This window comes from Rattus norvegicus, chromosome 6, assembly GCF_021556685.1.
Source record: "Rattus norvegicus strain SHRSP/BbbUtx chromosome 6, alternate assembly SHRSP_T2T, whole genome shotgun sequence".
Taxonomy (NCBI): domain Eukaryota; kingdom Metazoa; phylum Chordata; class Mammalia; order Rodentia; family Muridae; genus Rattus; species Rattus norvegicus.
The window spans coordinates 63,526,612-63,544,645 of NC_141539.1; the positions used below are offsets into that span (position 1 = coordinate 63,526,612).

The window sequence follows — 18,034 nt, forward strand, 5'->3', positions numbered from 1 at the left end:
GCTAGTATAGCTAGTCTGGCCAGGCAGCTCACTCTAGGGATCCCTTCTCCCTGCCTTTCCAGCACTGGGATTATAGACAGGCTGCCACACCCACCTATGTGGGTCCTGCCTGGGGTCTGAACTTCCGTTCTCATGCTTACAGGAGCTCTAACCACTGAGGAATCTCCCCACCTCCAAGTATGTAACACCTTTTTCTCATTATTATAGAAAAATTTATGACTTTACTAATTTATTTTTGTTTACTTGGTTTTGGGTTCATTGTACCTGAATCTTATTTTGTAACATTTCCATACTGGGCTAAAAAGTACTAGACACTTTTATATACACTTTTTCATCAAATGTTTGGGTTACTACTTGGCTACTAATCCTTCACTGGCTTCTTACCCATGTTGTGGTGGTTTGAATAGGACCATTGGCTCATATATTTAAATGTTTGGTTGTCATGGAGTCAAACTATTAGGAGTTGTGACCTTGTTGGAGGAAGTGTGTCACTGGGGGGTGGGCTTTGAGGTTTGAAAAGTTCAAACCAGGCTCTTGATAGATAGATAGATAGATAGATAGATAGATAGATAGATAGATAGATAGATAGATCGGTCACCTACTGATCTGGATTTAGAACTCAGATCTACCTTTTCTAGCATCACATCTTCTTCCTACCATGATGATAATGGACTAAATTTCTGAAACTGTAAGCCAGCCCCAACAAATATTTTCTTTATAAGAGTGGACTGATCATGGTGTCTCTTTACAGCAATAGAACACTGACTAAGGCACCTATAGAGTAGCATGATTGACAAAGGCACTGAATTCTGGGTTTTATGTACCTACTCATCTTCCTGCTTTCCTACACTCCAGATATGCAAGATCACTTGAAGTTCCCGAAGCACACATTGCCTTGAGCAAGGAGGGTCTTTCCAGGGCTCTTCTCCAAACCTAGTGAGCATTTGTTCTGGTTTGCTTCTCTGTTGCTGTGAGAAACGCTGACCAAAAGTTACTTGGGGAGGAAAAGATTTATTTGGCTTTCAGGTTGCAGTTGACTATCAGGGGAAATCAAGCCAGGAACTCAATTACAACAGGAACCTGGAGGCAGGAACTAAAGCAGAGACCATGGAAGAACACTGACCACTGGTCTCTGGCTTGCTCAGTTTGCTTTTGTATACAACCCAAGACCACCTGTCCAGAGTTGCCACTGCCCTCACTGGGCTGGACCCTTTAAATCCAACCATCAATCAAAGCAAAACATACAAACAAAACACAAACAAACAAAACACAAACAAATGAAAAACAAAACCAAAAACCCTCACAGACAAGCCCACAGGCAAATCAGAAGGAGGTAATTCCTCAATTGAAGTTCCCTCTTCTCAGTGACTCTACTTTGTGTCAAATTGACAAAAACCAACCAGCAAAATAACACTTTATAAAACAGACTCCAATCAAATTTCTTTTCCTTTAAAGTCTTTCTTTCTTTTTTTTTTTTTTTTTTTTGGTTCTTTTTTTCGGAGCTGGGGACCGAACCCAGGGCCTTGCGCTTCCTAGGCAAGCGCTCTACCACTGAGCTAAATCTCCAACCCCTAAAGTCTTTCTTGACCCTTTTATTTGTAGCCACTGTGGTGGTTGATTGAGAGTGGCCTTCATAGACTCATATATTTGAGTGTTTAGTCATCTTATCATTGAGAGTTGCACTACATGAGAGGGATTAAGAGGTGTTAGCTTAATAACCCTATTAAAAAATGGGGTTCAGAGCTAAACAAAGAATTCACAGCTGAGGAATGCCAAATGGCTGAGAAACACCTAAAGAAATGTTCAACATCTTTAGTCATAAGGGAAATGCAAATCAAAACAACCCTGAGATTTCACCTCACACCAGTGAGAATGGCTAAGATCAAAAACTCAGGTGACAGCAGATGCTGGCGAGGATGTGGAGAAAGAGGAACACTCCTCCATTGTTGGTGGGGTTGCAGACTGATACAACCATTCTGGAAATCAGTCTGGAGGTTACTCAGAAAATTGGACATTGAACTGCCTGAGGATCCAGCTATACCTCTCTTGGGCATATACCCACAAGATGCCCCAACATATAACAAAGACACGTGCTCCACTATGTTCATCGCAGCCTTATTTATAATAGCCAGAAGCTGGAAAGAACCCAGATGCCCTTCAACAGAGGAATGGATACAGAAAATGTGGTACATCTACACAATGGAATATTACTCAGCTATCAAAAACAATGACTTTATGAAATTCATAGGCAAATGGTTGGAACTGGAAAATATCATCCTGAGTGAGCTAACCCAATCACAGAAAGACACACATGGTATGCACTCATTGATAAGTGGCTATTAGCCCAAATGCTTGAATCACCCTAGATACCTAGAACAAGTGAAACTCAAGACGGATGATCAAAATGTGAATGCTTCACTCCTTCTTTAAAAGGGGAACAAGAATACCCTTGGCAGGGAATAGAGAGGCAAAGATTAAAACAGAGACTGAAGGAACACCCATTCAGAGCCTGCCCTGAATGTGGCCCATACATATACAGCCACCCAATTAGACAAGATGGATGAAGCAAAGAAGTGCAGGCCGACAGGAGCCGGATGTAGATCTCTCCTGAGAGACACAGCCAGAATACAGCAAATACAGAGGCGAATGCCAGCAGCAAACCACTGAACTGAGAATAGGACCCCCGTTGAAGGAATCAGAGAAAGAACTGGAAGAGCTTGAAGGGGCTCGAGACCCCATATGAACAACAATGCCAAGCAACCAGAGCTTCCAGGGACTAAGCCACTACCTAAAGACTATACATGGACTGACCTTGGACTCTGACCTCATAGGTAGCAATGAATATCCTAGTAAGAGTACCAGTGGAAGGGGAAGCCCTGGGTCCTGCTAAGACTGAACCCCCAGTGAACTAGACTGTTGGGGGGAAGGCGGCAATGGGGGGAGGATGGGGAGGGGAACACCCATAAGGAAGGGGAGGAGGAAGGGGGATGTTTGCCCGGAAACCGGGAAAGGGAATAACACTCGAAATGTATATAAGAAATACTCAAGTTAATAAAAAAAAAAAGAAAAAAAAAGAAAAAAGAAAAAAAAATCAATCAAACAAACAAACAAAAAAACCAAAACTGTTCTAAAAAGAAAATCTATTGATGTCAAAAGGATTTTTTTTTTAAATAAAAGAAAAACAATTTGTTTGAAAAAAAAAAGAGGTGTTGTCTTGTCAGGGTAAGTGTTACCTTGTAGGAGGAAGTGGGGGGCCTCTGAGGTTTACAAGGGCCCAAGCCAAGCCCAGCTTCTCTCTCTTCCTGCTGCTTTTGGACCTGGATATAGAACTCCTAGCTACCTTTCCAGCACCATGCTTCCTGCCATGATTAAGAAAGGACTAAACCTCTGAAATTATTAAGTAAGCCCCCAACTAAATGCTTTCCTTTATAAGAGTTGCCATGGCCATGGTGTCTCTTCATAGCTATAAAACACTAAGACAATCATCAAGTCTAGAAATGCATAATATAAAAGGAACACTGAAGTGGAAGTTTCTGGTTATGTCATGTGATACTGACTCAGGTGATGTTTTATTTACACAAGACCCATGAGAGGACACATAATGTTTGGAGAAAGTATAAATAGGACTCAATGGACAGTGATGGGGCGCTTGCAAATCTAGCCTAGCAAGGCTTCATTGGTCTCAAGTCTTTGCTGATCTTCACTTTGTTGAGAAAGGCATGGCAGAGAACTTCTCCTGGTGTCCCGGTTGTTCCCACTGACTTGTGCAGAGGCCTGGCTCTTTCTGCTGCATTGTGCCACCACTGCTGATTTGTGTTTGATATCCTGACACTACTGAACTGGACTGCTGGTATCCTGACAATGGAGATTGGAGTCACCCCCAAAGAACTGCTTCTAAACAGGTCCACATCTGATTGTCCTGTTTACCATCTTTCTCCCCTCCCTACCTCTGGACAGTGGGTAGAACAGGGATTGAAAGATTTGAGAACCCTTATTAAAAGTAGGTTCTGAAAAATCTAAGCCTACAGAACACTTTGCTGGTATTATACTACCATGCAGAAGACAATAGTATGTCCATGGCTACTTTGTAGCTAGAACATACTTCTTCGTCCTTGCTATCTTTTGCATCATCTATGAAGCACTGGTTGTCTATAATGGAACATAGCATACCAGTGTTCTGCCTTATGCAGCTTTACCCCAACCATCCACTCCAGGGATGAGCACAGACAAGGCATTCAAAAACTATTTGCTCAATGAACAAAATGTTAATAACTATTTTTCAATTATCACTGCATAAGGTAAAACATTCTGCCATCCATTTAATATCAACAGTCAATATTCTCAACATACAAATCTTCCCTGTTGCTTTGGATAGTAAAGCAAAATACTTTGTCGTGTGCCTTGGTGATCACTAAAACATCTTCTTTGATCAGACACTCTCAATTTAAACACACACACACACACACACACACACACACACACACACACACACACACACACACTTCTTCTGCCTCCGTTTTGGACTGGTAAATTCCAACTCAGTTCGCTCTTTCCAATAAAGCATTGTTCCTAAAAGATGATATTCAGCCAGAAGGAAATAAGATGCTTAACATGACAGTTTCATGACATAAACTGTGAAACTGCAGACAGCCTCTGGCTAATGATGATAACCACACTGTCAGACCCATGTTGTACAGAGGAACACTGGCTGGTTTAATGAGGGAACTTCACATTCTGTAAGAATAAGCCCTGGAGTGTCTCATAATGATGGTCTCTATAAGGACTCTGAAGCTTTCAGGGGTGCTGTGGGTCAGCTAGAGGTTACATGTGAGATATGATTTTGAGGAAGCTTTGTAGAAAAGTAATTCTCCTGCTACCACTCACTAAAGTCCCAAGTGAATTATTGTCAATAAGGTATTCGTGTGTCCACCATTAACCCAGATTAGCAAGAGCATCTTGTAATGAGCAAAACAGCATCTCAAAGGAGCCAGGTCGAGGTGGTATGTGTAACTCATCAGAAGTTGTTAAGTAAAACAGGATGAATATTCAAAAGGAAAAACTGCCATGGTATGCTGCAGGCTCTCCATCCATCCACCCACCATCCAAAATGCTTGGGACAGAAATATTTCAGATATCAGGTTTTCAGATTTGGAACAATTTGTGTAGATTACACTGCTTAAACAATCCACAAGGTATATTGTTCTAGAATCCAAGGGTTTGGGATTTGGGACTTTGGGATTCTCAACCCCTATGTATTATGCCAGTAATAAAGACTCATGTCATGGTCAAATTATGAGTAACCATTTCCATCTCTAGCTATATGGATAGTGTCAGGTCTTGATTTTTCATAAGTTATTTTGGTTATTTTTCAGCCGTCTGTAACACAGTAGGGGCATGTAAGCTAGGTCCAAAATACCCCTGTGGTTTGAATGAGAATGGCCCACATAGGCTTGTGTATTTGAAGGCTTGGTCATCAGGGAGTTGACACTACTTGAGAGGGTTAGGAGGAATAGACTTGTCTGAAGAAGTGTGTTGCTGAAGGGATGGGGCTCTGAGGTTTCAAAACCCCAAGTCAGTCCCAGTGTGTCTCTCTTCCTACTGCCTGTGGGTCTGGATGTAGATCTCTTAGTTAATTCTCCAGGACCATGTCTGCCCGCCTACTGCCATTCTCCCACAGGAAACTGTAAGTAAGCCCCAATTAAATACTTTCTCTTATAAGAGTTACTGTGGTTAGAGTATCTCTTCACAGCAATATAACACTGACCAAGACAACCCCCAGATGAAATTTAGATGGTATATGAAGTCACTGACTTCATAGATAAAAATATTGTATAGTTAAGTGTTATTTTATTCCAGATCATACTTTAAATAAGTTTTAACTTGAATAATTTACAATGATATTATAGTTTCTTGAACTATAAGACTATAGTCGATGAGCATAAGACTATAATCTAACTCACTAGTGTTTTCATTAACTAAAATACTTGAACAGAGCAAAACATTCTCTTACAGATCTATATGCTTAAACAATTTAACATCTCTGAAATTAAAATACATCACAGTGTGATACCCATTGTCCCACTCAATAAATTTTATGTAATGAAGGTATTTGTTGAACAAAACAATAGCAACAACAATAAGATTAAGGAGTAAAATAACCTTAATTTCCACCTATTGTGTTTCCACTGGAAAACGGGTCATTTTCTATTTGAAAGCAATACCCTGTAGATCTATTCAATAAAGCCCTTTCCCTTGGCCTCAGTTTTCAAGGACTTCTCACATTAAATCTCCTCTTGACCTCCAGACAGATTGTTTATTCTCTCTGGGCAGCCTTGGGCTATTCTACTCAGTACTTTATTAGGTTTTACTTGCTTGCTGGCTGTCAAGTTCCTATGGCAAAAGGCCTGTGAATAGTGTGTCCTAGCTACCATCCCAGGAAGCAGCAATCAAGAGGAAGCAACATGGAGCCTGCAGCTAAGCTGACCAGCATACAGATCTTAGCTTTGCCAGCTAGTTCTGGGATCTTGGCGGAGTTACTTAACCCCTCGTGGTCTAATTTACTTCATAAATTGGTGGTAATAGTGCTGAATGCACTGGACTTGTGTAAGGGTTTAAAATGAGCCATGACAGAAAGGCTTGGCAAAATGCAGGCTCCTTATAAACGACTGTTCTTTTACGTAAGGAACATACAGTTTGAAATCTTAACTTTAGATACTTTCTCTAAGACTCAGCTTCTGAAGGCCATGAAAGATGGCGTCTTGTCTGTCTGGTCCACTGTTGTAATGTTAGCATCTAGCACAGCCTGCCGCATAATTGTTGAATGAATAAAAACACAAACATAGCACTGTTACAAGAATTAAAAGAGAAAAAAAAAGACAAAGAACTATTTAGAGTTATAATGCTTAGTACACAACAAGTGTGTGTGTGTGTGTGTGTGTGTGTGTGTGTGTGTGTGTGTGTGTGTGTGCATGTGTGTGTGCAGTTTAGGTCAGTGTCTGATAACATTAGGAACCATCTAGCTTGTATTATTGGGACTGGGTTTCTCACTGAAACCTGAGGTTTGGCAATTAGGCTAGACTGACTGGCTAGGAAGCCCCAGGGACCTGCCCATCTCTGCCTCCCCAGTGCTGGGATTACAAGCACACACAACCACACTCTCCACTGAGCACTGAACTCAGGTCTTCACGTTTACATGGCAAACACAACTATCTCCCTAGCCCACAACACAAATGCTTAAAAAACTCTTTTTAATTATGGTATTCATTTGTCTCCGTGAAGGTATGTGCTCGTGAGTGCAGGGGCCCAGGAGACCATCGGCATTGGATTCCATGGAGTTTACACGCATTGTCAGCTACCCGGTATGGGTGCTAGGAACTGAACTTGGTGCCTCTGAAAGAGCACTAAACTCTCCAACAATCCGATTTTGTAACAAATGGATGTAAAGAAGTAGAATGTTAAAAACCTCGTGACATTTGTTCTTCTATAATTACAGAAGGCAACAGAGGGCCTGGCTAGTGGCTGTCCTGATGACTAATGTCTCCTGGTATTAAACCCTGCTCGTGCTTCCAACACTACTATTATGGGCAGCACGAGTCACTTGCTGGTTTAGCAAGTATTTATGGAGTCCTTAGGATGGAGGAGATTCCAGAATAGATAAAATACTTGTGAGCACAAGCATCTGTGTGACGGAACATGGCGATGCTGTTTTTTTGAGGTTTACAGCCTCAGATGACTGGAGTTTCCACATAAACAAGTTTCCCAAAAGCTCACAATGAGTAGGTAGCATATACAGTGCCCCTTTCTGTTCTCTGTTTCAGAGATTGCTTTCAGAGCTGTGATCTTTCTGGTTCTCCCACTGAGGCAGAGTGAGCAATCTACTTTGGTTATAAATGCATAAATATATATATGTATTATGGTACAGACATATATTAATGAAGAAACTGGTCAGTTTCCTCTGATTCGAACATTTCACAAAACACGCATGTATGGAAACATCCCAGTATACCTCATAGGTGTGTATGCTTTTGGTCTACTGTATCAGTTCTAAAAATATAATAAGTAGAAATAAACAGATTATGGAGGTCAGGGCGAGGGAGTCGCCTCGTGCCCTGGATACCTTCCTCTCATCATTACAACACAAGGAAGGAAGGATGACACAAGCAACCAAGGCAGAGAGGACAAACCACAGCCAGAAGCCTAACAAGAAAGATCACACCTCTTCCCTAACCTGTGTCCTAGGTGATCTCACGTATAACATGCTAAGTGGATATGTATCCTACTCTCCACCTCAGACGGGATAATAGCCCCATGAGTAGCACTGGAACCCCAATTATCAAAGAGGGAGGCCTTAGAGCTGCTTTGCAGAGTTGACAACTTGAATCTCATCATCCTACATTTATATGCCAAGAACAAATTCAAAATAGATAATAGGACAATAGCTACAAGAATGCCAGGCTTTCCGTTCATAATGTCTAGTCGGGAGAGTCGGTCGCTGCTGCTCAGCCGAGTCTCACGCTTGCTCAGCTCTCCCTTCACGTCCTCCACGCCACCAATGATGGACACAGCTTGCAGGCCACAAGAGGGACCAGAGGACACTGGTACTTAAAATAGTAGCACAGCTCGAAAAATAACGAGCAGGAAACGTCTAGGATCGAGGAGACCAGAAAGGAAGAAGCGGGTGAGCAGGAAAAACGAAGATGAGAAAAGACGGTGGGAGAAAGGAAAGATGAAGCTAACAAAATTCCACCCACCTTAAAGACCTATGACGACAAACACTGAGTTGATCAGGTTCTGAGGAATGGTTCTTCCTCCCTCACTGGCCGCCGAGGAACAGCTTTACCAATTAGCTGAAGAGCTGAGCGATGGCTTGTATAAAAGCCAGAAGCTAGAAAAATCTTTAATTTTTAGAGAATTTCATACACGAGTATATTGTGTTTATATTATTTCCACACCCTCCCTTCCAACTCCTCCCCATGTTCCCACCACTGCCCTGAGTCAAATTTATGACTTCTTCTGTGATTATTGTTGTTACTCATACACACACACACACACACACACACACACACACACGTATAAACTGATGACATTACCACTCCATGGTATGATTAGGGGGAAGGTTTATATTGGAGATATAAGAAAGATAACATCCATAGGCCTCTGGAAGAGTCCAGAGCAGACAGAGAAAGAAATGCTCTGAATATGGCCATCAGAGAGCCAGGACTATGTACAAGAGAGGGAAAAACAGCAAGGGGTAGAAAATAGGAAAGGCATAGTGAGAGGAGCAAGCAAAACAGACAGACAGACAGACAGACAGACAGACAGACACACCACACATGCACATCCAGTGGTGGGCATAAGGACAATGAGTAGTGTTGGGAAGGAAATTCTGTGAACTAGAAGGAACATAAGGTAGGGGAGAGGGGAGAAGGGCAGGGTGCCAGCCTGGACTTCCAATGTGCAACAGGAACTTGTGATACTGAGGGAGCCTGGAGGTCAGCAGGAGCTCTGGTACAACAATAGGCACCACAGGTAGCTGTATGTCCTTTCTGCCAGAGATAGGGAAATGATTCCTTCGGTTAAATGAAAATCTAGTTTAACGGTGGCTTTCCTCAGAACCAACCAGAAATAGTCCAGGATGAACTCACTGGACTGCCCTTTGGAGTTTGAGGAACTGGAGTTTCCTTTGGACCTAGACACGCATGCACGCACGCACGCACGCACGCACCTGCGAGTACAACCTACTGAGTCCAGTTGTTATGACCAATATGCACGTGTGTTTATGGCTGACTGCTTGAGGTTGGGAAACCTACCTGTGGGTACATCACTGGAGGAAACTGATTTCCCCTCAGCAGCCATTGACTGTCATAGCTCTTTGCCTAGATCAGAAGCTGGGGAAACCTTATTCAGGCATCGTGCTGTGTAAGCAGCTAGGGTTTCTGGTGGGAGGGGAGGTAAGAGGTAAAATCCCCTGCAAAAAGGTTTGTGGGTCTTCGAAATCTTTCTAGTTTCCTTTATGTAAAGTGCCTTCTCCTTTGTCCCTTCCACCTAGCTAACCACCAATAGAACAGGCAGGCACACACACACACACACACACACACATACAAAGGATGAAATGTGGCTAAGCATGAATGCTTTGGCCTTGTTTGTGCCTGGGGCTCATTAGTGCAGATTCTGGACTGACCAGAATGTAATTTAGATTTATAATTGATGATGTTAACAGTATATAATTTTTCTACTCTCTGTAGTTCTCTTAAGGGAGCAAGGGTCAGACTTCATGCTATGTGTGACTGCAAGGAAGTTTGGTATCCCACTGTTCTCCTTCCTGCATGCTTCTGAAAATAAGGACTGAATAGGTGTTTCACATCTCCCCGTAGCATGGAGCCATGCCTGCTCGGGCCTTAGCAGGCACCCGCACCATCCCCTCTCCACCTTCCCCAGGATCTGCTAGGCTTTTCTTTGTCCCTTACTCTAGCCACTAACACACAGCAGCCCTACAATCCCAAAGCAACACAGACACCAAAAGACCTGGCATAGAGAAGGGATTAAAGCTAGAGAAAACTATTTTCTCAAAAAAGAAATGGATTCACACACACACACACACACATACGCGCGCGCGCGCCACCCTCTGCTGCAACTGTTCAGCACTGCTAAGGACAAAAATCATTTTGCTTTCCTTTTGGGTATGACTGAGATTGGGTCTCATGTAGCTTAAGCTGGCCTTGAGCTGTTTGCACAGTTGAGGATGTCACCGAATGCTTGATCCTCCTGCCTCCAGTTGCCAACTGCTGGTGTCATACGGGTGACATTCGACACCACATCTGGTTGGCAATGACTTCTTCTTTCATGAGGAATGGTGATGGTTATCCCCTTGGGGGTTGGCTGGGGTCACAGTCTCACTTTACCTCTGGTCTCTCTACCCACCTCATGGTATAGGCATGGAAGTGTGAAGAAGAGCCCCAGGGCACTCAGAGGTGTCCTCTGAGGGAGACACATCCTAACTTTATTTTACTTCTCTAGAACTTTCCCCACCATAGTAACCCACTCAGTATAAAACTGAAGGACTATCAACAAACAGCTTAAGAGGGCTCCAGCTTCTGTAACACAAGGCTGAACGGGATGTTCTTCCCCAGAACGATGCTAGGCCTGCCTCAGCCCTAAAGAAGAACACAGTGAGAGCGTCTTGTTTATTGAGATTCCTGAGATAATAAATTGATACGAAGAGTTCCGTCTTACTGTGTCTGAATGAGGCTCTATCAAAGCAGATGGGGCCCGATGAGGAGAAAAAGCTTAGAAAGTGAAATTAGTTTTTTCATACACGGCAGAGCAGCTGCTCAGATAAGAGAAGTACCCTCAGAAGTAATTTATCCAGTAATAAAGTCGCTAACAACGATGAGCGAATGAATGGGTCAGACCAGCCCTGTCACTGCAGGTGACGGTGGCCTATATTCCAGATACTGGGACTACTGAATAATGAATTTCCAAAGGTTTGTATTATAAAATGTAAGTTGCCTTTGATTCGGCATCAATAAACAGAATTCGGAAGTGTGGTCACATGCCACGGTTCAGGGTGATGCTCGCTAGCGTCAGATGGATTCTGTAGGTAAGAGACCAGTGAGACCGGTCACTGCTGATTGACGGCTGGAGGTTCCACGGAAAATGACCAGCAATCAAGAGAGTTCGAAACAGTCACACAAAAGCACTCTACTGCAGATAGGTCTCAAAGGGCTTTAAGCAACAGGTCAAGGTTATTTTTCTGAAGCAATAGGCACCTGCTGGGAAATTAATTTCAGATAAAGGAGGCAAAGGTTCGACTGTCAAGTTGATAAAAGCCACTGGTAGGGGGACAAAGGCGTTGAGCTCCAGGCTGACACAATTGCAGCTGTTTGGGGGAGATGATCGGATGCTAATAGTGGACAAGCCGGGAGTGGATTTGGCTGAAGTAGATTCAGGTTTTGTATCTGCAGCTAATATCAGCTGAAACAGGGTTGGGACCTCTTTCAGAGACAGAATACAGATTTTTAGAAGACAGAATTTTCAGGGCCGCATCTCCTTCAGAGCCTCTGAAAAGGCCGGTGCAGGAGGCTCGGCATTAAGTCTCAACCCTCCCAGCAAACCACCTCTTGGGTCAGTCACCTGACTCTTCTCATTACTGTGACAACATGCTGGACAAAAGCCACCTAAGGAAGATTTTTCTCATGAGTTAAGAAGGAAGCCAGAATGGGGTGGGGATGGGGGTGGGGGGATGAGAAAGCAATCCATTACGTCAGCCTTCAGGACTCACAGAGTAGGTGGCGCTCAGTTCACTTGGTACATGTCCTTGTTTATTAACTTTCAGTCCACTCACCCAGCTCACCAGTGGTGCAGCCTACTTTCAGCATGAGCCTTCCCTCATCCAGTAAATCAGTTGATCTAGGCGAGATTAGACTCAGCTAGAGGTGTGTCTCCTTGATTTCAAAGCCAGTTGATTTGACAACCAAGACTAGTGACACAGCAGTAACAACAAAACCTCCAAGGCTGCTGTCCTCACAGGCTGGCCCCTGGCCAGAGCCCCAGGAGTGACTCTGCTTTTGTAACACAGTGCATTCTTCCTCAGAACTGTGCTGGGCCTTGATCGTATGTTCTCTCTAGCCACCAGGTCTTTTTATTTCCTAAGCGTTTCTCAGACTCATTCCCTTTCTTCATTCTTACAGTTGGAACCTGAGATCTGACTGTCTCGGCCTTGTAATTGCTCCATTTCTAAAACCCTCCAAACTGCTGCATTCCCCACGTTTTTTTTGAATCATGTTCTTCATTCCAAGGCTCAGAATACTCCCTCTGCGGGTATGACTCTATGACAGACACTTCCTGTCCAGAAACAACCTTAGGGCCCTCAAACAAAAAGCCTCTATGATCTCGAGCCTTTGTACCTTAAACCTGTAGTTCTCGGGTCCTGGTTTTAGCCTTTGTACACTGCCCAGAAACCTTTGTTAATTCTTTGAAAGTTCTCACATTTAAGATTCTGGTTCCTGACTTTAATCCTTTCACCAAAACCCTCTCTTCCACAGCTCCCTTCATAATAGCCTGTTCAGGTGTGCTAGGTAATGTCATGCTGATGGGTAACTTTATATTTAAAAGTTTAAAATATCTATGCTTATGACAGCTGTGAAGCAAAATTAGACCTCTAAGTGTTAAGGGTTTGTTTGTTTGTTTTTACCGCTGTTTTCTGCTTTGTAAACAAAAGCTTGTAACTTTGTATTCTTTGCCTTCATAAATCCCTAATGAGGTGGAAGGGCCTGGCATTGGGAATCCCAAGTCCAGATAAGGACTTGGCACCAATATCTTAATAAAAGCATCTCCTTTGTCAGTGTTTATTAATGCTCTGAATCTCTGAATGACCCTGGACCCATGACATGAATGCCTTCTCTATCAACCTCTCTACTCTCAAGCCAGGTCTTCCTCTGTAACCACACACACAATCCTCCACGGAGGCACTCAGTACCACATTAAAAGTCCTTGTCTATAGTCGCTTTTCCTTCTCCCATTTCACCCAAGGATTCCCTGCACCTGAGAGCCACGTCTCATTCATTTTTATATCTCCAGAACTTAGCAGAATGTAGGTCCTCACCAGATCACTTCGAATGAATAAACGAATGAATGACTGAGCCAGTCACACATAAGCCATCCTCTGTGACAAAACAAAAGAGGGGGACAAAAAGCAGAGAATTTAGTCCTGGGGTGTACCCAAGTATATAGGGAGATGGGAGAAAAGAAGGTAAATGAATGAATGAAAATGAATGCAGGATGCTGAGAATGATTGGCAGAAAAGTAAGAGGATTCACAAGAATTGTGGTCTTTGGTTTTATCTGCAAGTTAAGTTTCTGGAATGCACACAAATTGCTATTAGAACGGAGGCCCTTAGGACCCTTGCTGAGCTGGTGTGATGAAGGGGGTCCCACCAGTTGAACAGTGGCCGCCCCCACTCTCTTCCACATTGCCAGGCCTGCCGTCTTGCCACCAGTGTTCAGCACTGACTTCAAACAGCAGTGAAAGCAGGAAGAAGGAAGAAGCAGCTAGCTTTAGGGAAGCCAGAGGTACCTAAACTCCCAGACACACCTTCCTCAAGAGAATGATGATGCCTCTACTTGTGTTTCTCATAGCCAAGGAAAGCTTGGAAGAGTTTTAGCCATAAAAGGAAGAAAGCACAACTGCAGGGACTCTGACTGGCTCCTGTGGTGAGCATGGCTCCTGCCAGCCTTGTCCTTCTCCCCTACTCCCTCTGCCTTGCTAGGAATCATTAGATTACATTCCTAAAGCGGGTTGCCAAGGTCTAGTCCCTCATTTGGCCACTTCCTCCTCCTGAGGCTGATTACCAAGGTCCAGCTATCAAAGTATTGAAGTCCAGCAATCAAGAGTCCCCTTTGCTCACCTAATTAACACACCCAATTAAAATTAAACACGTCATCCTACCACAGGGTTTCCCCTTTACCTTTATAAACCTCCATTTGCCTATGGGCCACGTTCGTACCCTCTCTATTCAGAGGCAGTCTTTTGTCCCCATGGGACAAATACCCCTTCTCTCTCTTCCCTGTTCTCTTCTCTTTCTCACACATCCTCTGTCTCCTGCCTTTGTCTCACTGGGGCAAATAAATCTTAGTGCTGAGAACTTGGTCTTGGGGGTCCTGAGCCAATACTTTTCCTCTCAACAACCAGAGAAGAATTAATGTAAAAGGGGGGGGGGGGGATAGTAGTAAGCAGAATTAGAATCAGAAAACAGGTTTCATGAAAGTTACTGGAGGACAAACCAATGAAAATTAACAATAATTTATCAAGTAATCATCAAGTTTAATAGTAATTTAGGGCTGGTATATAGCTTCATGATAAGGATCTTATTTAAAAAGATAAAAAGTGATAGCTACAGGATTAGAGTAGAAAGCATGAAGTTTAGAACTGCAGAATGTTTTGCTCCCCTTTGTTCTTCCGGAAAGAATAGCTAATTTGTTTGGCAACACCAGCAACCGAGAAAGAGATTCTTTTACATCCTCCAAATATTAGTCTTAAATCCAGGATAAATCTCCTTATACACTTTGAAGAAAGGAAAAAGGCAATTTAGAGACACTGAAGAGAAAGAAATCAGGCTGAGAAGTGTAAAGCTTTGCTTGTTTGTTTATTTTTTAAGATGTATTTATTTCATTTACATGACTACACGGTAGCTATCTTCAGACACACCAGAAGAGGGCATCAGATCTCATCACAGATGGTTGTGAGCCACCATGTGGTTGCTGGGAATTGAACTCAGGACCTTCAGAAGAGCAGTCAGTGCTCTTAACCACTGAGCCAGCCACGAGCTTCGCAAGCACTGGTTTTCCACCTTGACCTGACTACAGCCCCAGCCCACGTCATCATGTATGAGCCATTCCTATTGGCAAAGTGAAAGACATCAATTATATAAGAAGGAGCCTCAGTCTTCAAGGGAGACTCTGCCTCAATCACCCTCACCTCTGTACTTACACATTCCCAATGCAGTACATAAAGGTCACTTTCTACACACTGACAGCTAAGGATAAGGAAAGAAGCAATTCCAAACCTTTGCCCTTCGTGAGTTTCACTCTGACGGCAATGTGTACAGCTGCTAACTTTTGGAAGGCAGTGCCCTGCCTCTGCCACTGCAGCCCAGTTACTGTGAAAGTCTAATTTCAGAGAGTAAGAGAGGGGGCACACAGTGTGCTCTAAGCTTCTCTCTCTAGTCACAGTGAACACCGTCTTGTCTTAAGTGACTGGAAGAATCTAGACCTAGATAATAAATCTACAGAATCCATACTTGGAAAATGGAGGTAACGAACAAAACATGTTCATCTTGAAGAGCTATTATACGCCTATAGTCAGTTCTCTTAGTCCTTGAACATTGTAACTGTAGTGGGCACTGAACTATCGTGCGATCTCATAGAAGTATCCCTAAAGACAGTCTAAGTGCTAAAACTATCTTGGGTAAAACTGGTCTCTGGACCAGCCCCAAATTCCTACACAATGTGCCCCTGAGCTAAAGGTTAATTGCCTGACCATTCAACTGCCATTGCTGGCTTCTGCAAACAATGCTGGCTTGTTGCAGGTGTATAGGGCACAACTGCAGGTGCCTGTCTGTCTGTTTGTTTGCCCTTAAGAATAACCAACTGGGGGTTGGGGATTTAGCTCAGTGGTAGAGCGCTTGGGTTCGTTCTTCAGCTCTGGGGGGGGGGGGGAACAACTGGAGGTCAGGGCTGCTTCCTGCCAATCCGCTTGGGACAGTCCCACCAGCTGTTACTAAAGACCCCACTTAACTTATTCAGGCCTTTCATGGGGGTTTCCTCTTCTAGTGTCACATAACATCACCAAGCCTCCAATTTCTCATTTGCAAACAGACATGGTAATTCTTACCTTTTAGTCAGCTTCTGAGAGGTACACAAAATGTCCTTGTAAAGCTGTTCACGTTACATTGGCACCTAGGGGTCACCCATAAATGGAAGTTATTAGGGGACAATACTGACAAAAGAAGCTAGCATTAGCCAAAAGCTTAGCCAATCCCAGATGTTGGTTCAAGTTTTTAAAAAAAAGTCATAAAGTACCATCAAACGCTGAGATGAGCTGCACACACTGCCTCTGGAACAACCTTTTACAATACAGACAGAGAATGTACCAGGAGCCAGGAGAACAGTGTAGTTTTACAGCAGTCAGCCTTGATAGGGCCTTTTGGGTTTGGCCTTCGTAATAATAGGAAGTGCTGAGTCACCCTGCCTCTGGAGAAGGTGGGGCCAGGATAGGCCTCCCAGAGAGCTATCCAGCCCCACTCCATCCACTCTGGTCTCTTGACCCACTTAAGCTGACCTTCTCTTTGTCTCAGCCCTGTTTACGCTCCAGTCTCTCACCAGACTGGTTGTTTTCCTACTCAGAACACAACCTTTTAGCTCAGTTTCTGAGGCTGAACTTAACAGGCAGGTGCCCTTACAGACACTTGGGAATTTCCATCTTCACAGGACAGGAGGCCCTCGTGCCAACTTCTCAGAAGTGCTAAATGTGACTGACAAGGGACAAGTCCAAGACCTGCATGTAGGAAGTAGGAATGGACGATAGCAGAGCTACGGGAAAATGAGAAGCCTGCTCTAGAGGACAGAACCCCTTATCAATCCCACCACCTGTCTGTCCCTCTGGATGGTACCAGGGTTTAAAGATATCTTGCCACCTCTCACCTGCTCCAGGCTGCCTCTATAATAAGAACTAATTATACTTGTCAATTGGTCCTTGCCCCATACACTTGCAACTGTGAAGTAGCTCGTTCTGGTTTGCACGTTGCCCAGCTCTCTAGCAGACTCAGATGTCATCAGTAGATCTGATTGATGCTATCAGAAAAGACAATGAAATGACTTTTTAGCATCCAAAGTAGCAGGAGATGCATTTGTAAAGAAGCCTGCCTTCTCCAGGTCTTAGATTAACCACACCCAGCCCCCTGTTTTCTTTTAACTCTCCTTCCTGTTTCCTCCTTTGTGAAATACAGAGTGGTTAGAGGTCTGGCGTGTCAAGACCAAGCTGTCAGAAATGCCTTCTGTCACCACTTTTCTTGCAACCTTGGCCGCAAGCCTGTGAAATGACAGAACACAGGAGGGGCTTAGTGATTGTGAAAAACAGCAACCACCACCTCAGCCACTTCCTTTCCTCTGAGATTGGACTTTTGAATCAGAGGGAGCTTCCAGTCGCTCCAGTGGTGATGCAGACGAGATAGGAAACCCCCAGCGCCACACTTCTCCAGGCTGGTCTCAGAGGGTGCTACCATGCTGCTGGGTGTTTTCCTACTCTAAGCCTATCAGTCCCACTCCTTTGAAGGGAGCCCTTTCCCAGCACAGAATGGGGAGCTATGGTTTCCAGAGAACCTCATTCTCTGACAGTGAGATTTCTTTTACTGACCCATACTTTCAAAGGCTTGCCTACCAGGTCTTCTAAGTTTGAACTTTGACCTTTGTGCTAAGATTCGCTCCTCATTTTAAGATCTTGTCTGTAGGCTGCCGTGCCTTAGTTCTGCTTGTCAATG

General features: G+C 43.8%; 1 protein-coding gene across 2 annotated transcripts in view; it reads right to left on the minus strand.

The window, feature by feature from the left end:
- Window positions 1–16,709, minus strand: part of Ifrd1 (interferon-related developmental regulator 1) — a 48,535-nt gene extending 31,826 nt beyond the window's left edge. For both annotated transcript variants that reach the window (XR_015621704.1, XM_087552423.1), the window contains exons 1-2: window positions 16,578–16,709; window positions 16,390–16,454 (exon numbers count right to left, since the gene is read on the minus strand). The gene's annotated coding sequence lies outside the window, so the exon portion shown is untranslated. The remainder of the gene's footprint in view (window positions 1–16,389; window positions 16,455–16,577) is intronic.
- Between the last annotated feature and the right edge of the window lie 1,325 nt (window positions 16,710–18,034).